Source organism: Mauremys reevesii, linkage group 18 (genome assembly GCF_016161935.1).
Source record: "Mauremys reevesii isolate NIE-2019 linkage group 18, ASM1616193v1, whole genome shotgun sequence".
Classification (NCBI taxonomy): domain Eukaryota; kingdom Metazoa; phylum Chordata; order Testudines; family Geoemydidae; genus Mauremys; species Mauremys reevesii.
The window spans coordinates 21,023,806-21,045,275 of NC_052640.1; the positions used below are offsets into that span (position 1 = coordinate 21,023,806).

General features: G+C 44.5%; 1 protein-coding gene across 16 annotated transcripts in view; it reads right to left on the minus strand.

Annotated features, from left to right (window-relative positions):
- SLC5A1 (solute carrier family 5 member 1) overlaps positions 1–20,768 on the minus strand; it is a 78,536-nt gene extending 57,768 nt beyond the window's left edge. For 7 of the 16 annotated variants that reach the window (XM_039505574.1, XM_039505566.1, XM_039505573.1 and 4 more), the window contains exons 1-3: positions 20,709–20,768; positions 15,976–16,105; positions 1,320–1,431 (exon numbers count right to left, since the gene is read on the minus strand). The gene's annotated coding sequence lies outside the window, so the exon portion shown is untranslated. Of the gene's footprint in view, positions 1–1,319; positions 1,432–14,544; positions 14,677–15,975; positions 16,106–18,863; positions 18,977–19,002; positions 19,121–20,171; positions 20,239–20,343; positions 20,406–20,708 lie in introns of those variants that run through there. The other 9 variants (XM_039505564.1, XM_039505558.1, XM_039505569.1 and 6 more) reach the window with 7 other exon arrangements.
- Between the last annotated feature and the right edge of the window lie 702 nt (positions 20,769–21,470).

Here is a 21,470-nt window from a genome sequence, read left to right on the forward strand (position 1 = left end):
TACACTTTGGTTATTCCCTACAGCTGGAAATGTGATTTGTGGCCACAACCCCCTGAATCTGCTCTATGTTGTATCAGGGTCCAAACAACCCTCTGGACAGCCATAGGATTGGAAGGGAAGAAGAGTGGTGTAAAATCATTATTGCATCATCCGCTCCCTTGCTCCTCACCTATGTCAGGCACTGCTCCAGTGCTGCTGAGGATCTGGGCTGTAGCCTTTTATTGTATTTAAAGTGAACATAGTGATGTTGTATTACACCATCACGGGTTCAGCTCCAGATGCTACAGTTTCAAGCTCAATAGAGTGAAATTGCCTCTGGCACGTCTCTCAAATTTGGAGGCTCTAGGAACACACAGAGTCCAAGGATAATGACCACAGACACAATCACAAGTACAAAGTACTATGTGTATGACAAGCTACATTAAAGCAATAAGTAAAGTTACAATTACCCATTCATATAGAAATCCTACAAAAACCTATGCAATAATTATAACTGTAGTTATACTCATATCCTCAAAGCTATTCTAGGGTCCGATGGACCTCTCACTAACTGATCATCAGTAGAGGGATAGTCCCTGCTGGGGTTTTCACAGGGATATTCCCTTGGGTCTTCCCACTCTGACAATACTGTATACAAGAGGATTCTCTGGTTGGGTAACTCTGACTAATTCTGTAATTCTACATCTAACACCCTATGCATATGCATTAAGGTGTCAGCCCTCTTTTCCTTATCTGTACTTCCATACCCCATGAATATTGGGGTGCCCTGTTTTTCATAGGTTGTTTGTAGTTCCTCTTATTCTCCTTAGCATCTACACATGACATATACTCTACGGTCAAGACAGACATTCAAAGATGTTACAATCAGGTTTCTCGTTGTCTTGGACAATACATTGTAACCTACTGCAATACATTTTTTCATAACCTCATCTATTCACACATCTTATGCGGTAACCTTGTGACCTTGTTGGCATAGGGTTATTCCTAGGTCACTCAACTCACATTAAGTATTCTTAAGCCTATGACAGTCTGGCTAATCTAAAATCTGACAGGTCTCAGCCTGTAGGCCTTGTGTTTCAGCCATGCTTTACTAATATTATACTTCTATATTCCTACAATTTAAATCTATTCAGCATACATTGATTGTACATGAAATAGCATATAAATTGACCATAACATCACAAAGTTCATTTTATCATCCATTTATCATTGCACTAATTGGCTATAGCCCCTAAGTCTATCCAAAGAATGGGTGTCATTTCTAGTCCTGCAAATAATATCCCTTCTAAGAAAGGACTCCCTTTTGCATCTCAACTTACTGTCCATTGCCGATGATGTACCTGTTTCTCTCAGAAAGTACTCTCTCCAAAGAGTAATGGTTTTCATTTGTCAGATGCATTGCTCACTTTCCAGATGACTTCCAGAAGAGACCTATTTTTACATCAGGACACATATTACATTAGTCAGTTCACAGTAAACAACAACATTGTGTAGAAACAATAACAAAATTGTGTATGGGAAAACTAAGCCAATTTGGTAGGGCGGGGGGCTGGATGGAGAGGAACTGAGGAACCTCCTGAGATTACATCATTTTTGTTTACTAATAACCAAGAGCCAAGGCTGCCATATCTCCACCATATTGATTCAAGTCATCCAATTTCCCTCTCTAAACCAAGAGAAGGAAGCTATTGGGCCTCATTGGGAAATAGAAAACAAATTTCCATTAAAGCTTGTACAGGTAACAGGACATAATAGGCCTACCTGTCTCCAAGGTAAAACCACCAACACAGGAAAGAGTCTGAGACTCGTATCACAATTTAACTGGGTCAGGCAGCTCATTAAACAGCCTGAAAGCTCAGAACCCCGTGAAATTTTTGGCCCGAAACTGATGTGACAGGTCATAACTAGACCTGGCCAATCTTCATCTTCTCCGTAGCAGTACTTATTGTATTACTTGCATTTCATGTTGTAATTATTATGTATTTAGCTGCATCTTAGAACACTTAATCACTTGTGACGGAAAACTTACACCCATAAATTTATTACACCAGACATAATAGGCTTCCAGAAATTTGCATAAGCAAAGGCATCCAGAAGATGTAAGAGCTATTAAACATAGCTCCTGAAAGTCCAGAATACAGACAAGAATACTGCCAAATGAGCTGAGTATTAACATAACAAGGAAGTTAAGTATTTTGATGACAGCTTCCTAACATACACGCCCACAAGATAGGAAGATCGTTAGCCACACATGCTGATACAACAGCCTTTGCAAATTTCCCAGTTTGAACTTCTGTAACAGGGGAGATGGGTATTTCTAGATAGTGTGCTGCATTCCAAAGGGTGTGTAAAATGTTGAACAAGTTAACGCATCATGTCTTTGTTCACAAATGCTAGTTTATAGGCCAAATCCTGCAGATCTTTCAGGCAAAACACCCATTAAACCAATGAGAACCTTGTTTAAATAAGGATGGGAAAAAAGAGTTTAGGGTTTGGCCCACATATTGGATTGGCTTTTTATCTGAGCAGAAACTGAAGGAATCAAGCCATACTGCAGTGTCATGGTTTGCTCTTTCTGGGCTTAATCCTGAAATCCTTACTCACCGTTTTCTTAGCCTTTACTCAGGCCAGCATTTTCTGGAGCAATGGGTATTTTGTCTGAGCAAGGACAGAGCTAAGGTGACTATGGACTTCAGGATTTAACCCGTGAACAGCCCTAGTGTATTGCTTTATTCATTCTAAACACTTTGAGCATCACTTGGAGCCCAAGGTTACCTATCCCAGTTATTGCACTCTGTAACCTTCTTTAGCCCTGAGGGACACTGGTGAAAAGGAGATATTACCTACCTGTACAGTAACGGATGTTCTTCGAAATGTGTAATCTGTGTACATATTCCACAGCTGGTGAATGCACATCCAGTGCACACATGTCGGAGAATTTTCTAGCCAGCACTATCTATTGGGGCAGCACATGTAACCCTTCCTTTCCTCATTCACTTCACAAAAGGTACAATGGGCAGAGCTGCCTCATCACAACCAGTTCCTTCACCTCCACAGGAGACTGACATCAGGACTCTGAAGTAGCAGGAATGGCAGGTGGGCTGTGGAATACGTATACGGACTGCTCATCACAAAGAACAACATCAGTTACTGTACAGCTAAGTGACCTCTTCTTTCTTTGACTGCTCATCTGTGTACATATTCCACAGTTGGTGACTCCCACGCAGTACTATCACTGGGGGCAGGTACAGGAAGTCTCTGTAAATGTAGACTGTAACAGAGCTCTTCCAAATCTTGCAGAGTCCCTGGCTACATTCACCAACTTGTAATGCTTCATAAATGTGTGACCAGGTCACTGTTTTCCAAATATCCTCAATTGGCAAGTTTGCTGCAGAGACCACGAAGGTGGAGTGTGCCCTGGTGGAGGCAGCTGTCACTCTGTCAGGCAGCTGCCTACCTGCTAACCAGTTATATGACCTGTTGCATTGAGTAATCCAGTTTGATATTCTTTACATAGACATGGGCCGTCCTTTGATTCTCTCTGTGTAAGCAAGAAACCACCTGGGAGACTTTTCAAAGGCCTTGTCCAGTCCAGGTAGAATATGGCCCAGTGGATGCCCAGTGGGTGCAGCCTCTGCTCTGCTCTCCCAGCATGAGGCTTGGGGTGGATGATCTTGCTGGTGTGGAATTCAGACACAACCTGGGGAAGAAATCTGGGGTGTAATCTCATAGAAACTTTGGAGACTCTTTGGACACTATGAATAACGTGGCTCAACCATCAGAGTCTGCAGTTCCTGGCCCTCCTGACAGATGTAATTGCCAAGAGAAAGGACACTTTTATGGCGAGATAGGGCAGTGAGCCCATAGCCATAGGTGCAGAAGGGGCATCCATCAGCTTTGAGAGGACCAGTTTAAAGTCTCACACTGGGGCCATGTCCCTGACTGGTGGGTACAGTATCGAGATGCCCTTCAGGAACCCCTTTGCCATCAAGTGAGAGAAGACTGAGCACTGGTCACTTGGTGGGTGAATCATGGAAATGGCCACCAGGTGAACCCACAGTGAACTCAGAGAGCCCAGAGTTCTTCAGGTGCAGCAAGATCTCTGGTATCCCAGAATGTAAAGGGTATATCTGGTGCTCTTGCACCCAGCGGGTGAACCTCATCCATTTAGAAGGCTAGCTGAACCTAGTGAAATCCTTCCTGCTACTAATAAGGATCTGATGAAAGGCTCTTCTCCACTAGTGTCAACCAGTGAGCAGCCATGCTGTCGAGTGGAGGGAGCTGAAGTTCGGGTGCAAGACTGAGCCCTTGTTCCAAACTAGGTCAGGGATCAAGGGTAGAGGGATTGGCAGTATTCTAGAGAGGTCATGGAGATCCCTGAACCACATTTGGTACAGCCAACCCAGGGATATCAGGATTAATCCAGCTTTCTCTTGCCTGATCTTCCACAGCACTTTGGGGAGCAGGGGAATGGCAGGGAATGTATAGAACAGTCCACTCATCCATGTAAGGAGAAGAGCATCAGAGAGAGAGCTGGGACTGTGCCCCCTCCTGCACGAACAGAAGCAGCAACACTTGTTTTTTGCCACTGTTGCAAAAAGGTCCAGCGATGGGGAGGTTCCCCACATAGAAGATGTCCTGAAGGATTCCCTCATGCACTGACCACTTGTGAGTGTTCTGAAAGTATCTGCTCAGGCCATCTCCCTTCACACTGTTCATCCCTGGGGAGGGACTGCTGTCACGGTAAAGTCCGAAAGCTGGAGGGCCTCCTGGCACAAGACCTGAGACTAGCTCCCTTCCTGCCTGTTTAGATAGAAGACTGATGCCATATTGTCCAGCATTACCAAGAAAGGCCAAATATTATCTGTATATGGACCTGTATTCTAGAATATTTATGCATAAAGCTGTCTTCATAATTGACCACAATCCCTGAACTATGAGACTGCCATAAGAATCCCCCCATTTGAACATGGAGGTTTCCGTGATCATGGTTTCCCTGGGCAAACCGGGGCTGTATGGGTCCCCCTTGCAAACAGTGCCAGGGTCCTTTGATCGGTCTAGTGACTGAAGGGAAATGCATCACTCTGCCTAGGTAATGTGTCTTTTGTGTACTACCCAAGACAACATCCCTGAAGTCACCAGAAGCAGAGCCTTGCCTATGGGATAAGAAATGTACATGCCACCATAATACCCAATAGTCTGAGCCAGGATCTTACTCACATCACTGGCTGGAACAGCATGCGGAAACAGAGATTGTAGATAAGCAGTTGTCTGCATGCAGAGTACAGCCCCAATCAACTTTATCTGCCATGTAGGTGTCAACAGGGACTTCTTCTCATTCAACAGCAGGCCCATACACATGTGAATAGCTAGAGAATAATGTAGGTCTGGACTCAAGATACTGAGTGGCGCCTGACCAGTCAGTCGTCTAAGTAGGGGAACACTTGGACACCTGACTTTCTGAGGCAGGCTGCCACCAACCATAAAAATAAGGGCCCTGCAGAGAGACCGACAAGTAAAATACAGTACTGGTAGTGACTGTCGTCCAGCACAAACTTCAGGAAGTACTTGTCTGCAGGGTGTATCATGATGTGAAAATTTGCATCCTTGAGGTTGAGGGCTGCATACCAGTCCTTCTGGTCTAGGGAGGGATGATAGACAAGAAAGAGACCATCTTGAACCTGAGTTTCTTGATACAGGTGTTCAAGACTCTGAGGTCCAATATTGGTCAAAGCTGCCCAGTCTTCTTGGGAAAGGGGAAGTACCTTGAGTAGAAAATCCTCTATACCACCCAAAGGAAAGAGGGGGTGCACTTGTTAAAGCAAGCTTTTGTTGGAAGGGTCTCTGAAGAGGGATGGTGAAATTGGGGGGCAAGGGAGAGGAACTGAATGGCATAGGCTCTCTGGACCAAATTCCAAAACCTAGTGGTCTGAGATGATGCTGGACCAGGCCTGGTGGATGTAAGCCAGACAGTTGCTGAATGGAAGGGAGGGCAAGGATAGCAGAATTAATTGTGTGCTGTCTTCAGGCACCGAATCAGATCTGCTGCCTAGTCAATGCTGAAACAGGGTGGTACAACTGAGAAGTAGACTTCCCCCGTGGATTTTATTCTCATGGGCTTCTGCCTGTGGCCCAGGGGCTCAGACAGCCTATACTGGAAGAAAGGCTGCTACTGATAAGGTTGGGGACTGAGATGACTTCTTTTGGAAGCCAGGGCATAGACCTCCAAGGATCTGCAGGTGGCCCTAGAATGTTAGAGGGATCTCATTGCTCTGTCAGTCTTCTTGTGGAAGAATGAGCAGCCCTTGAATGGCAGGTCCTCAGTAGTCACTTGTCATTCTTTCAGTGTGCCTACTGAGGCTAGCTGGGGGAGCTGAGTGGCGTGACCACTGTTGCCGTCATCCTGGACACAGTCTACTGTGTCCAAGACAGTTTTTTGTGCAGTTCTGGCCAGCAAACAACCATCTGCCAGGATAGTTTGGAAATCATCCCTGCAGTCCTACAGCAGTTTGCCAATGAATGATTGTAAGACATACCAGTTAGATGTGGTCATATTTTGCCAAGACTGCCTGGTAGTTTGAGATCCTCATCTGGAGGCTCAAAGTGTAGTACGATTCCTTCCCCCCAGCAGGTCAAGCCACTTTGCCTCCTTGATCTTGAGGATTGTTTGATAACCCTGATGGATTCTTTTATTGGCCATCATCATCATTAGGGATTCTGATACCTGGTAAAATCAGAACTGTTTATAGCTGGTAGTCAGGACCTGGTACCACATTTCCGTCCATTTGGACATTGGTGCCAGTGATGCTGGTTTTCACAATAGGGCTTTCATAGGCTCCAATAGCCCCTCATTGATCAGGATGGCTATGCATCCCAGCACCAGCAAGTGTAGGATATTGAGGAATAAGTATCTCCAAGGCCACTGCTACCAGTCTCATGAACTCTTGGATTATCTTGCAGTCCTCAGCGGTAGCTGACAGATCTTGAAGCAGAGCATCATCTGGAGGTGACAGGGTCATGAGCAGCAGCATCTGTCCTTTGCCCTGGACCCACTGGAGCCACCTGCTCCTGGCTCTGGTCCCAAGGATGCAGAGGGGACATGTCAGTCTCTGGCACAGGGGTGACTGTTTGCATCATAAGTGCGGTGGAGAGGCTGGTCCCAGGTAGTCCTGCGATCCCTATGGGACCCACATGTTCCACAGGCCCCACAATGTTTGGTATCATATTCCACCCTCAGCTGTGGTTACACACCTCTTATTTCCCTGGGCAAGATCAAATTTGCTGAGCCTTGAACCCTGACCAGGCATGGCTGACTACTTTCCTGAGAGTTAGAAGATGAGAGAAAGAACAGTCTTTTAGGAAGCGTGCTGCTTGCACCATAGGCGTAGGGAGGCCCTGACTGGATGGTGGAACCACCAAAGTCACTGGGACCAGGAACCTGCACTGCGTTGGGGTGAATGTGGGTCCAGAAGTCACACACAGGTCATTGTGGAAGGTACCACATGGGAGCTGGTGCTGTAGGCAATAGAATGGCCAGCACCAGAGTCAGACTTCTACCCAGTACCACACTTGCCAGTGATTTTTCTGACTGCCTTGGTACTGAGGAGGCTAAAACAGCCATGGCATGGCTAGGCAGGGCCTCTATTGTGGACAGATCTGCTCAGCTGATATTGGCTTCAAAGTGCTCAGGAAAGTTTTCCTAAGTTTTGAGACACTCAACGTCTGACAGCCTGGTAGCCTTATGTGGCCTGGAAGCCAGATCCAGGGAGGCTGATTTTTACCTCTTCTCCTTTTAAGACTTGTAATCTGAGATTGATCCATCTGTGCTTCCCAGACGAGGAAGCCACAGGCCTTAGTGACCCTTTGTCTGGTTTTGAAGTTGATGCTGGGACAGATTTCAACTGCCTCTGGTCCTCCACAGATCCAGGCATCTGGAATCTGGGGCCAGAATTTGCTCTCACCACCAACTCCATGAGGAAAGCCCTCTGGTGTACCTACCTCTAGTGTTGTGTCTGCTTCAAGAAGGACCTGCAGATTTCGCTGCCTCACATGACAGGAAGTTCTTAAAGGCTGGAGACTTGCCATGGTCAGTATGGGCAAGATCTGCACCTGCGACGGCTCCACCCGGGCCCATGCCCTAGGCTTCAAGGCGCTCCACAGCAGCCCTCCTACTCGTCACGGTGTAGCCCCCACGGCTCTCATTGCTGGCAACAGCCGGGTACGGGCCTGGTGCTCCAGCACCATCCATTTTCAGGGCTAGTTGATTCGGCAGGTGAGTTGTTACACACTCCTTAGCAGATTCCAACTTCCATGGCCACTGTCCTGCTGTCTATGTCAACCAACACCTTTTGAAGCCATCGCCCGTCCCTTCGGAACGGCACTCGCCTATCTCTTAGGACCGACTGACCCATGTTCAATTGCTGTTCACATGGAACCCTTCTCCACTTCAGCCTTCAAAGTTCTCGTCTGAATATGGTGGCCGATACCACCAGTGACGATGGGGAAAGGAAAGAAGGAAATCTAATTTTAAATTTCTAAGGTATTAAAACAAGCTAATATAAAAACATTTCCAATTGTCTAATTCTCTCCTTCCCCGTTTTTTTGTTTTGTCATATTCTAAAGGTTCTTCTAGAAACCCTGGCCCTGATCCTCCTCCGACTTACATTGACTTTACACTAACATGACTGCACTGTCTTCAGCTGAGTTAGTCCTGATTTATAACATACGTGGAGAATCAAGCATTCAATACATTATTGATGTGAGGGAGAAAACACACCAACGCCTCCACTCCCATTTGCTCTATCCCAAACAGAGCTAAATGTCTTGTAATTTCCCATTTCACCCTTTCATTCCCCAGACACATTGTTTCCATTAGCTGGAAGAACGCAAGACTATTTCATTAGGGTTTTCACAGCACTAATAGAGAAAGAATGTTTACAATCACATTTATTTCTTATAAATTATGCTTTTGGAGTTTAATGGCTCAGGTTTCCTTGGCAACACTTCATTTGCTGTTTCAATAAATTTTGCATATGTGTTGGGTAAAGTAGCCAGCCAGAGATCCCAGTTGACAAGGTTATGGTATATTTGGCACCTGGAGAAGTGGTTCATACTTTGGCCAGCTGAGGGCCACACTGGCAACTTGGCAGGGGGAATGAGAGCCTCATCTAATTTTTATAAAATGGTGCAGATTGCAGATCCCTTTAGATTGAACATAGTGAAGGAGTCTGTGGGAACCATCAGTCCCAGCATGCAATGCTCTCTCGATCAGAGCAAAAGTCTGTAGTGTAGAACTTCTAGCCTACTCTGACCTACAGAGAAAAATCAAGCCTCCTAACCTTGCTTCATTTCACTCCTTAGGCCTCCTTGTTACTAGCGAACAAGCAAAGACCTTCTTTGAACAAGATGTTTCTTCAAGTTCTGAAAAGATCATAGGGCCTTATCCTGCATTAATTTAAGTCAAAGGCAAAATTCCATGGATGTCATTGTCAGGCTAATGAAGGATAAGCCTTGGCACAATCATCTGCAGTGTGCCATTCTTCAGTGCCTCACCTTTCTGTTTAGCAACAAAGATAAAGATACTGAAAAGCTGAGAGGAGACACAGAATCAGGCGTCTGTGTGGGTGTCAGCAACATACCTCTGTTCCCAGTCTTCCCTGTGAATTTGCCTCAACCCTTCTTTGGAGGGGACCAAACTTAAAAATAAGAGAAGAGTTTAGTTTCCGTGTCCTTACGTTCCTTGGCATCCCTGCAGACTCTTTATGGGGCCAGCAGTTGTCATGATGGTGGTTTAAATGATGGTAGATGAAGGCCGGTGATTGTTTTAGGAATACGGACACCTACACCTGTCTACCAGAAACTGAACTGAGGCTACCCAATTATCTCACGTATGATTTATAAACAATTAATCAGCCATCAGATGACAAGGACTTCAAATCACTACCAGCATGGACTGGATTTGACCTAGAGAGTTGAAAGGCTACTGCAGAGGTAGAAGACACTTTGAGCCATCCAGTTCCCTTTGTTTCTGTTATATGTTCCAAAGAACACTGTGTCCATGTGCAGTACACCCATCCTAACATAGCATTTTTCCCCATCATAAGCCCACTACAACACTCCAATAGAATAACAGGTGTGAGGGTAAGGGGGTTCCTTCCTATCTGAGCTGGCTACATTGCTCCCGTACATGAACACAGTATCCCTAATATTTTGTTCACTTCAAGGAAAATCATGTGGTTAATCCATCAGAATGACCCCATGAGCATCTTCTGGCTGAACTATATAGACACTTGGAAATAAATAAATCTGAGAATAATGTAAAAAATAATTTAAAAAAAGGACTAAACTTGCAGATGGAGAAAGTAGCAAACAAGCTTTGTATTAAATGGAGCTGGAGGCGGGCAGGTAACACTGAAAAAGTGACAGATGTGTGTCATGTTCCTAGGAATAAGTAATCTAATTTGAGGGCAGATAAATGCTGAAGAGATAGCTTAATGGACTTTAACCTCCATACCACAGCATAAAAGAAGATGTGGTAAGATGAGGCCCTGAAACATAAACCCATGTATCAGAGAACTGGTATGAGACCTAAAGCCTGAACTAAAATAATGGTCAAGACTGCTGACATAAAGCAAAGTTAAGCTGTGAGCCAGAGGCATGCCCTGCTCACAGAAGTTGGCAGGAAGGCTGATGTTGCAATTATACACATACCTAAAAGGTACTAAGCACTAGTGCCAGGATGGTACCAGAACATTATGGTACAAACACATTCCACATAGATAACAAGGAACATGCTCACCCATCCTAAAGACAGGGATAAAAGGGTAATATGATGGATAGAGATGTTTTGTTCAAACCAACATGTACAAGGTGAGAGGCAGCACCTAACACGTAGAGGGGTTGTATCTCTATACGTTGGGAGTGATGTGTAACTTGTTTGTACCTGTGTATTAAAAAGTGTACCCCAGAAGAGTTGTCTTTGTCTGGCCTAGGGGGCAGTGTTAAGTCCTGCCACTGACTGAGCCGGTCCATTGTTGGGGGCACATATTCGTAGTATGTCCTGTAGAGTCTGCGGGAAACTATTACTGTGCTTCGTTTGACAATAAACCTGTCCGAGTGCCTTCGTACCTTATTGCAGTCTGTGATCATTGGGGGTTCTCTCGGGGTCTGCTGTGTCAGTGATCTGCAGAACTGGGGCAGCACACAGAGGGAACACAAGCACGCAGCCGACTGTTATCAACACTGAACAGAGCAGAGCACCACACCGGTGACGTCTGGTGACAGAATACAAGTGTTGGAACAGGGAGTCTTTCATGGAAGGTGTCAGATAATTAGATCATTTATACTCTCATATTGTTGTTCAAATGGTGTCATCTGATATAACAAGGTAAAAGTGCTGCCACTTGCCCTGTATAAACCTGAATAGCAGTGACAGGCAGCATTCTACACAGCACCCACAGCTGCAAGGAGCTCTGCCCTAATTCTGGGCTCAGCGGGAGCTTGGAGGAGCTGACCCGCAGCACGGCTAATCGGGGAGTGGAGCTCATTGGCATGAAAGCTTAACCTAGACTTTCGAGGCTTGTTTTCACTAGAAAGTTCGGCCACATTTGAGGACTCTCATTAACGAACCTGAAGTTAAACACGACTTAATGGTCAGCGTAGACCAGGGCTGTTGGGTTTCAGATCATGCCAGCAGGTTGTGAGTAAACCTTACTGAAACCAGCATTACCTATGACCAGCTGACTGCAATTAGCCACACGACTTGTCCCCATCTACACTGACTGCAAAGTTATGTTCTACATCACAGAAGTTAAAGCAACTACTCATGTTTGTGTGCTAAACTGACCTAATTTTCTAGTGAAGAAAAGTCCCCCTCGGTTAGTTAGCTGTGGGCTCTTGATTAGGTTTGATTGTTACAGACCTGTGGAGGGGCAGGTTCTTGATGACCCTATAGAAGCTGTGTATGTGAATAAATTGTCTGGACTATTTTGTGCTGAGCTCAGGCTATATCTCCTCCCTCCAGCCCATCTCTCTCCCCCCCAGATACCCCAGAATTAATACTCTAAATCGTGCTTTTTGGTAAGGTCCAAGCAAAAATGGAGAATTACCTCTTGCAAAAAATGGATGCATCTCTTTTGGGAATGGGGGAGGTTATTAGGCTCTTTAATCCTAAAATATAAAGTATGGCCTTCAGTACGGCCAAGATTGGGGCAAAGATACTACACTCACCAACTGATCGTGGGTATAGGCAGAGTCTCTCATACCACTGACAATTCCACATCTATTGGACTCTATCTATTACAGGAAATTAGTATCCTTCTTCCTGTAATAAAAGCTACTAGATGTATTTGAAGAGAATTAACTAGATCCACATGATTCAGGCCTTTATTACTTGCTGAATCAATAGACTCATAGACTAAGGTCAGAAGGGACCATTATGATCATCTAGTCTGACCTCCTGAACAATGCAGGCCACAGAATCTCACCCACCCACACCCGTAGTGTGTGCAGTCTGTCTTTCTGATAGAGGGAAACTAAAGATGTGAAAGTTCATATGGCAAAAGCATTATGTGGGGCTCTTCAGGGAGCTACAATGCTAACCCATATCTTGTTTACAGAACTCCATACAAGTTATTCGCAGACACGTCAGTCAATTTTGGCAGAGGTATAACATATAATCACTGTTATAGTTGATGTAACTAGGCTAGATTTGAGAGTCACTTCTAAGCCCTCATCTTTTGGCAACAGATTGATTCTTGAAGATGCCAACTACAGCCATCTCCACTGTTTTTTGGATATACACTTGCCCCAGCTGAAGACAATATGGGAATAGAATCGGACATTTAACATCTTGGAGGACCACTGTGATGAGGCTGAATGTCAGACACACCACTTCTGACCTCCAAGGTTAGGCTCATATAATCAGGGGTGGCTCTAGGAATTGCGCCGCCCCAAGCAGGGCGGCACGCCACGGGGGGCACTCTGGCGGTCGCCGGTCCTGCGGCTCCGGTGGACCTCCTGCAGATGTGCCTGCGGAGAGTCCGCTGGTCCCGCCTGCAGCCCTCCCGCGGCACGCCGCCCCAAGCACGTGCTTGGCGCGCTGGGGTCTGGAGCCAGCCCTGCATATAATAAAACTTATTTTGACAGTACCCCAACCAAAATACATGAAGTGGGAAGCAAAGATGCCCTGTTGTCTGTTGAAGATATCAAGCATCTATACTTCTTTGGTACATCTGCTGTGGGAATGCCTTTTGGTAAGATTTCTCAGGAACATAGGTTCATAGACTCTAGGACTGGAAGGGACCTCGAGAGGTCATCAAGTCCAGTCCCCTGCCCTCATGGCAGGACCAAATACTGTCTAGACCATCCCTGATAGACATTTATCTAACCTACTCTTAAATATCTCCAGAGATGGAGATTCCACAACCTCCCTAGGCAATTTATTCCAGTGTTTAACCACCGTGACAGTTAGGAACTTTCCTAATGTCCAACCTAAACCTCCCTTGCTGCAGTTTAAGCTCATTGCTTCTTGTCCTAACCTTAGAGGCTAAGGTGAACAAGTTTTCTCCCTCCTCCTGATGACACCCTTTTATACCTGAAAACTGCTATCATGTCCCCTCTCAGTCTTCTCTTTTCCAAACTAAACAAACCCAATTCAGTTTGGAAAAGAGAAGACTGAGAGGGGACATAATAGCAGTTTTCAGGTATAAAAGGGTGTCATCAGGAGGAGGGAGAAAACTTGTTCACCTAAAAATAAATAAAAATTTTAAACTAAACAAACCCAATTCTTTCAGCCTTCCTTCGAAGGTCATGTTCTCAAGACCTTTAATCATTCTTGTTGCTCTTCTCTGGACCCTCTCCAATTTCTCCACATCTTTCTTGAAATGCGGTGCCCAGAACTGGACACAATACACCAGTTGAGGCCTAACCAGCGCAGAGTAGAGTGGAAGAATGATGTCTCGTGTCTTGCTCACAACACACCTGTTAATGCATCCCAGAATCACGTTTGCTTTTTTTGCAACAGCATCACACTGTTGACTCATATTTAGCTTGTGGTCCATTATAACCCCTAGATCCCTTTCTGCCGTACTCCTTCCTAGATAGTCTCTTCCCATTCTGTTTGTTCCTTCCTAAGTGGAGCACTTTGCATTTGTCTTTATTAAAGATGTGGGCACAAGAATCAAGCTCATGCTCAAAGTGACTTCTGCCCTCTCTTACTTTATTTTTGCTGGCAGCAATCTTTAAATCATTTAGATTCAGATTCTGTCAACAGATGGTTCCTCAGAGCCTCACCTGTAAGCAAAAGACTGGATCCTCAACACTGGAAGGTGACAACAGCTCCAAGATCAAAAGAATGGGAAAATGAAACAAAGAAAGATGGCAGATTTGGGGACAGCCACTTATTAAAGCCTGGACAGTCTCAATAAATTAAAAACAAATAGTTTATACTTTGGGACTTTTTCACAGGAATTGCTTCTGGTGCAATAGAACTGTAAAACTTAACTAGGTTTGTCTGTGCTATGCTGTAGACATCTGACTGATCACCTTTTCTTTTTCCTCAAATAGCAGCACATGGACCCTTTCTTCTCTTTGTTCTTCAGCTGGCTCCCTCTCAAACTTAACTGACTTATTCGCCAGGGAGGGAAGCTCTGCAATCTATGCTTATCTGCTTGGTTTGTTTACCAGAAACAATCAGAAACTTTAGTCAGAAAAAAACGGTGTTTAACTGTTGCATTTGAACAAGAGAAACAGTGTAAAGATTATAAAATGAATGGAAACCAGATCTGAAAGACAGGTGGAAAGAAAGGGGATAGAACTATTAATAAATACAACAAAACAATTAGCGTGGGGAACCTCCTGTATTCAAGGTTAACTGAATAAAATAGGTGTGAGTAAATGCAACTTGTACTGAAACAACAGAGGGAGCTTAGGTGAGGAAAAGGAAGAATGGAAGAAAGCAGAACTGTTCCAAATGGTGAGTCTGTTTAAATGAACCTGTTTAATCTCTTTCACCACACAAACACGAGCCTGATGCATGCAATCAAGATTGCTGTCATTGTGTCATAACAAGCCTTGCTGAATATCAAACGTAAGATCAAATTCATCCGCTTTGGCTTCAGTGGAAGTACACTAGGGATCAATCTGGTGCATTAGACTACAGCATGATCAGCTGTAAAACTCAATCAGCAACTTTCAACAGTGAGTGCAGCCTCTTTGAAGCCTGCAGACTGGGGCATCAGTCACAAAGGTTCAACAGGGAACAGTAATACTCTTCTGTGCAGTAAATCAGCTTATCACGGTTCTGCAGAGGGGCCAGAGCACAGAAAGTTTCCAGTGAAAACAGCACTGATATTGCAGAGCAGTTTCACCAGATGGATAAATAAATCAGCAGCAATGTTCAGTCCCCATCCTTCCAGCATCCATGGGTAGTTTGATTTCCTGACAGGCTCCACACACTGGGTGCCTCAGCTCATTAGTCTCCTACCTTTCCTTTCCTGAAGTAGGCAGTTTGCTCGTATTGTTTATGGAGCACAACACTGTGCTTAGTACTCTACAAACATATAAAGAGGCATAGTCCTTGCCCCCGAAAAGCTGACTTCGTAAACTTCTTTAGCAATTATTTTCACCTAACATTATACTATCAGATACCATGGTTAAAATATACCAAATCAATTCCACTCAGTAGACAGAAGTGGTCTGGTCCAGTGTATTGGGAGGGATAATGATGCTAATAACCCTGCTTTGTAAGGCACTTTTCACTCTATATTATTAGATACTAAATTAATCAATCTATATATTGATGACCCTTATGGCTTTTTAAAAAATCACCCCTATAAATATAAATATATCAGAGCCTTTCCTGTCCATTGCAAGGCAAACACCCTGCCTTCTTGCATCCATTCCCCTTTATGGGTACAATAAGTCTCACAAAGCCTATCCATTCATCTCACTCTCTCTTTTTCTGATCGTACTTACTGTGCCTATTAGCCATTATCACCATTTTACCAGATGAGCAGGTCTTGCATTTGCACTTCACGAGGGGGCCAGCCATTGGTTACTTTAACTTCTTCACTGTCATCTTGTCTGGATTCCTCTCCTCCGGACTCTACATGAGATAAATGAAGAAATTAATCCCCTTGGCCTATGGCAGCTTGTCAACAGGCCTCTGGCCTGCGAGCTCCCCTGCCCACCTCCAGCACACTACCTGAGCAGGCTGCACATTCACCTACTGTTCCATCTCTGAACACCACCCAGAGCCTCTTTTTTATGGATAAGTCTAAACTGCAGTCATGAGGTATAACATACCAAGCTAGTTTAAATCTGTCTCTTGCTGAGGCTCCGGCTGAAACTTTTCCCCACACCTGCTCTCTATGCACACTCTATTCCAGGCCCCATTAAATCACAGGACTTTCTCATCAACCTCCTCCCTGCACTGGCCAAAATGGCCATCTAGTTATGAAGGAGGATTTACAGGCTCTCTAACGTCTCCTTTTCCATTCCCTGGTCATTTCATGCATCTGGGCAGAGACTCCTCTGGGCTACATTCACAGTCTCCTTGGACTCCTTCATGGAGAAGTGGACATTTTTGGGGATACTGAGCAGAGAATCTCAATCTGCTTCCCCTGTTTCACACCTTTGACCCACTCCCATTTCATGATCCATTGTCCGTGTTCAGTTTATTCCTGGCTCTGTGGCCCCTTCTCCACATCCTTCCAGGATTTCAGATAGGCTAGCACCTTTCATGATCACTAAATTCACTTAAATTGGGGATTATCCCTGCTGACTGCCAGACACTTCCTTCCAGCCCCACCCTGTTAGCATACTATGAGTCAGTTACAGCTCTTCCACCCAAGAGATTGCTGCATGTATGCATGTAGTTGTAAAGCATTTGGAATCCTTACAGATGAATTACACTCTGGAAATGTAAATTATATTAATACCATATCTGAGCAAAGGATATATTTCTGAACTAAATGTTTTAAATATCTAGATTCAGACTTAGCAAACAGTTTTACAAATATCTTTCAAATTTAAAAGTGTGGCATCTACAGAGCAGTTTCTGTGCTTAAGTCACTTAAGATGCCAGAAGAACTATCCTTGATTTTACTAGCATAAGACCCCAGATCTCATTTACAGGGCACAGTACAGACTCAATGTAAAAACAAAGTACTCCACTAGGTGGCAGTATTGCCCAGTAAAAGCTGAGTTGCATCATACACAGAGCAAGCTATCTGCTCAGCATTGCTGCATGCTACTTCTCACTCCCAACTCCCTCTCCTCAGGGTTTTACTAACCCCGGTCCCTTGTGCTTCCTAATTGCTAGAAAGCAGCGTAATCTCTTATTAGTCTGACATCTCTGGTTATTAGTATCTGATTGTTCCTGGAGGGCTGGCTGTCCTGTACCCAGTAATAAAAGAGGACATGGGAAGGGGGCACACGAGGGATGCAAAGCTGAGCAATAAATCAGGCCTATTTAGAAACTCTACAGAAATCTTTATAATTAGTGATATTGAAATGGAATTACCTCGGCCAATGAGGACCCAGGAAAGCTGTACAATTATAGACCCACATAACCCAATTATGCAAGTCCCTGATGTCTGATTGGCTGAAGGGGACTGATTTGCATATTGAGTCTAAGGTTATTTCTCAACGTCCCAATATGCAAATACTTGTACTCTGATTGGATGAAGACAATCATAAAGCCAATGAACACTCAAACCCAATCACAAGTTTCTACACTACACCTTTCATAGCAGGAACCCTGGAATCCTACACAAATCTCAGGGGTCCCAAAATTATCCTGTTTTGAGCTCTCAGATCAGGCTTGCCACTAGTGGCAATGTTTTCTCCAATGGAATTCCTGTTTCCAGCTCAAAATGCAATAAAATTAGTGTGATTTTGGGTTTTTAACTTAGCACATGAGTTCTCAGCCTCCAGGAGGGCCATTAACCATCCTCTCCGTACAGCTAGATGAGAGGAGGTATCCCAAAACTATGTGAGGAAGGGTCCAAATTTTTTTTTCTGATGTAACACACCATGGTATGAAAAAAATTGAGAATCACTGGCCTGGAGATGTTGGGAGTTAGACACAAGGCTTCAGGGTTCACTTTATCAGGACACAAAAAACTGCATACACTTCACTGGTACTTTGTTTCTGCTTGTTCTCCATATCAGGGAGTTTGGTAACTGATTATTTTGGTAGTTATTTAACTGAGATGACCTCTTTATCAAGACCCTCTCCTCTGCTCCTTTTGAGGATGCAGCTAGTATGGAACAGAAGATCTGAGTTGCATATACATATCTTGGCTCCGTAGCAGATGCAGAGAAGACAGAAATTATGCTTATTAGCTAATGCTTCTGGCAGATTTCTGCAGCTGCTTAATGCCACTGAAACGCAGTAGCTTGCAAGCTATAGTTTCTAATAGAGCTCTGGAAAATTTGCACAGACATTAAGAACAGAGAATTTGTTCTGCTGTCGTGTAGAGTTAGTTACTCCTATGACTACATGGAGAAGAAGAAATTCTTTTGAAACACAAATTGGCTAGAGAAGCAGCTTTCATAATAGTGTCTACAGGCAAAACATACGCACTGCTATACCAGAGCTACTCACATGCACGTACATACACACACACCTGCCATGTGATGCCATTCCTACCACACAGCCACATTCCCATGCACACTCAAGTGCATTCACACACTGTCCCACACGAAATCTCACACGTCTCTGCATTTATTCAAATGTACACGCACATAAGCACACACCCCTGCAAACACTCCTACACATATACACATTCACGCATACTCAAGCCATAGGCACCAGATCTTTTGATGTCCATTGATAACGTTAGAATTTAAGTCCTTACCTGAAGGACTTGGTCCAATGTTTTCCCAACAAGCCATATATGGTCAATATTAGAAGAAGATCCATTCTAACAGAACATTCAAACAGCATTCTGAGTCGCATGCTATTTTGGAGCAACAGGCTCAAGCCACCCATTTTACCTGGACACATCAGCCTCCCCATCCATTCATGTCTCCAACATTAACAGTTTTGTTTGGTGAGACAATGGGTCAGCTTCTCAGGCTTCATAAGGCACTTCTGTCTAATGGAGCAAAAACTGGCTTACGTGTTCATCTGAAAAGGGCAGAGGGAAATCCTCAGATGGCATATAGTTTATTCCATGCCACTCCCCTGCATAGCCTTTGGCTTAAGGGAATGCTGCAGTGGATTGTATTCCAGTGATTCCTCAGGTGCCACAACAAGTCCCTGTGGACTACTGCAGGTAGCTGTACATTATTTACTGCATTTATTGAAGCTGCTTTAAATTATTTTGGAGGCCAGGCAGACCCAACAATGGAGAAGCACAAAGATGGTATAAAGTCACCTTTCCTAGCCCCCAGGTCTTGCACCAAGCACAGCTTCGCCAGACCCAAGGACTGAAGCCAATCTTACCACTGCAGGACAGTATCAACTTAAACATATCTCCTACTTTGGCACAAACACTTATTGGCTGGGTAAATCTACATAATTTATCTACATTATGTATTTATAATATGGCCATTTATATATCTGAGTGCCTCCCAAACTTTAATGCATTTATCTTCAATTCCCCTGCGAGGTAGAGCAGTTCCATTATCTCTATTTTACAGATAGGGAAACTGAGACACAGAGAAACTAAGTGACTTTCAAGAGGTCACAGAGTGTTATTGGCAGAACAGGGGAATCAAACCCAGGTCTCTGACTAGCACCCCAACCACTAGACAATTCTTTTCCTCTTTGGCTGGCTCAGTCTTTGGCTCAGATGAAGTCTTATTTGCTATTTTTGGTCATTTGTTTCTGCGGGAAAGTTCGTCTCAGATGCTATGCGGGTTGGTCACAGAGATTCCTAGCTTTTTACATATTGTCCTGCTGGGCTGATTAAGGCAGAGGCCAGATATGTTGCCTGAGAAAATGCAGTGATTCAGTGCTTCATCCAGGATATCAGAACAATCCTCTCTCTCAAACCTTTTCCCCAATTACTTGACCATATTGTATTTTAAAGTTCTGAACTCCTGCAAACCTAATTCTGCCTGCTACACCTTTGTGGTGTTTTCCAGAAGGGATTTCACCTGGAGTTGGCCATTATTGACCTATAATGGCTGCATCTTCCTTTTTGTTTAACCTGTTTCACCTTTCATGTTAGACATTTCCTGGAGCTGCTGGAATTACTACGGTATGTTCCCATCATCAGTGATAGACTGGAAACAGAAATGGGGAGGCAGAAAGGGGGGAAACTCAGATTGCTGGTTGAGGTACAGAACTATATCCCCCTCAGCCACATGCAGCTCACATATGTAACATACCATAGATATCTGTGTGGTCAGTGACTGGGCTGGATTATTCATCATGGAAATGAGAGGAACCTGACAGCAAGAGAGGATGGACAGAGCAATAAAGATAAGAACCCTTCCCAACAGGGAACACAACTGGACTATAGCTTATTCCACTGTTATTATGGCCAGATGCTATCTATGGTGACAGGCACATTAGGAAATACATGAGAGAACATAGATAAGCTGAGATGAGTCTAATTGAGTATTGTATATCAAGATAAACTGAAAACTGAGATTTTTGAATCTCAGGCAGCTTCTTTTTCACACACACACACACACACACACACACACACACACACACACACACACACACACACACACACACACACCCCTACCTCTCTCTCCTCCTTAATGGGAAGTTTTCCTGATGTGTGTCATATGACAGCCCCTGTTCCCCGCCGCAATCACCCTAGCAACTGTCTCCAGTACAATGACATCACGCCATCTCCTAGGTAACAGTTCCTAGTACAATGACATCATGACATCACCATAGTGATGCTCCATGAGGCCAGGGAGAAAATATTTTAAGTGGGTGGATTGTGGGGAGGAAAGCAGAAAGAGGCTTCTGTTGGGGGAAGCTGGATAAAAGATACCTAGGGAATGGAAGATAAAGCATGAGACTTGTGAGGAGAAAGAAAAGGGAGGAGGAAGAGGAGAGGAGGATGGGGAATGGAGTGGAAGTTTGGGGGAGGAGGAATCTAAGAACATTTTATGTAAAAACAAATAAATAAATCACACAATAAAGACACTCTGATCAACCTTAACCGATAAATTATTTAAATCAGACTGTGGCTTGAGATATTGGAGCGGAGTGAGGAGGGGCCACGCAGCAGCAGGAGTCTCCACAGAAATTGCGAGAATTCCTCCAGGAAAGCGCTGACTGGAATGGGAGCGTAGTCACCCACAGTGCAGCAAGTCCAGTGCAGAGGAAGGGCTGCGTCACAGTCCTACCCTTGACCATCTCCTCTGGGGAGCTAATGTAGCAGTGACATTAACCTGACAGTACTCATACTCCTAGGCAGGGCAACAGAGTGAAAGTTCAGTTGTCCTCCTCTCCTTACCCCTAGTGCATCCATGCAGGACCAGCCACAATCTGG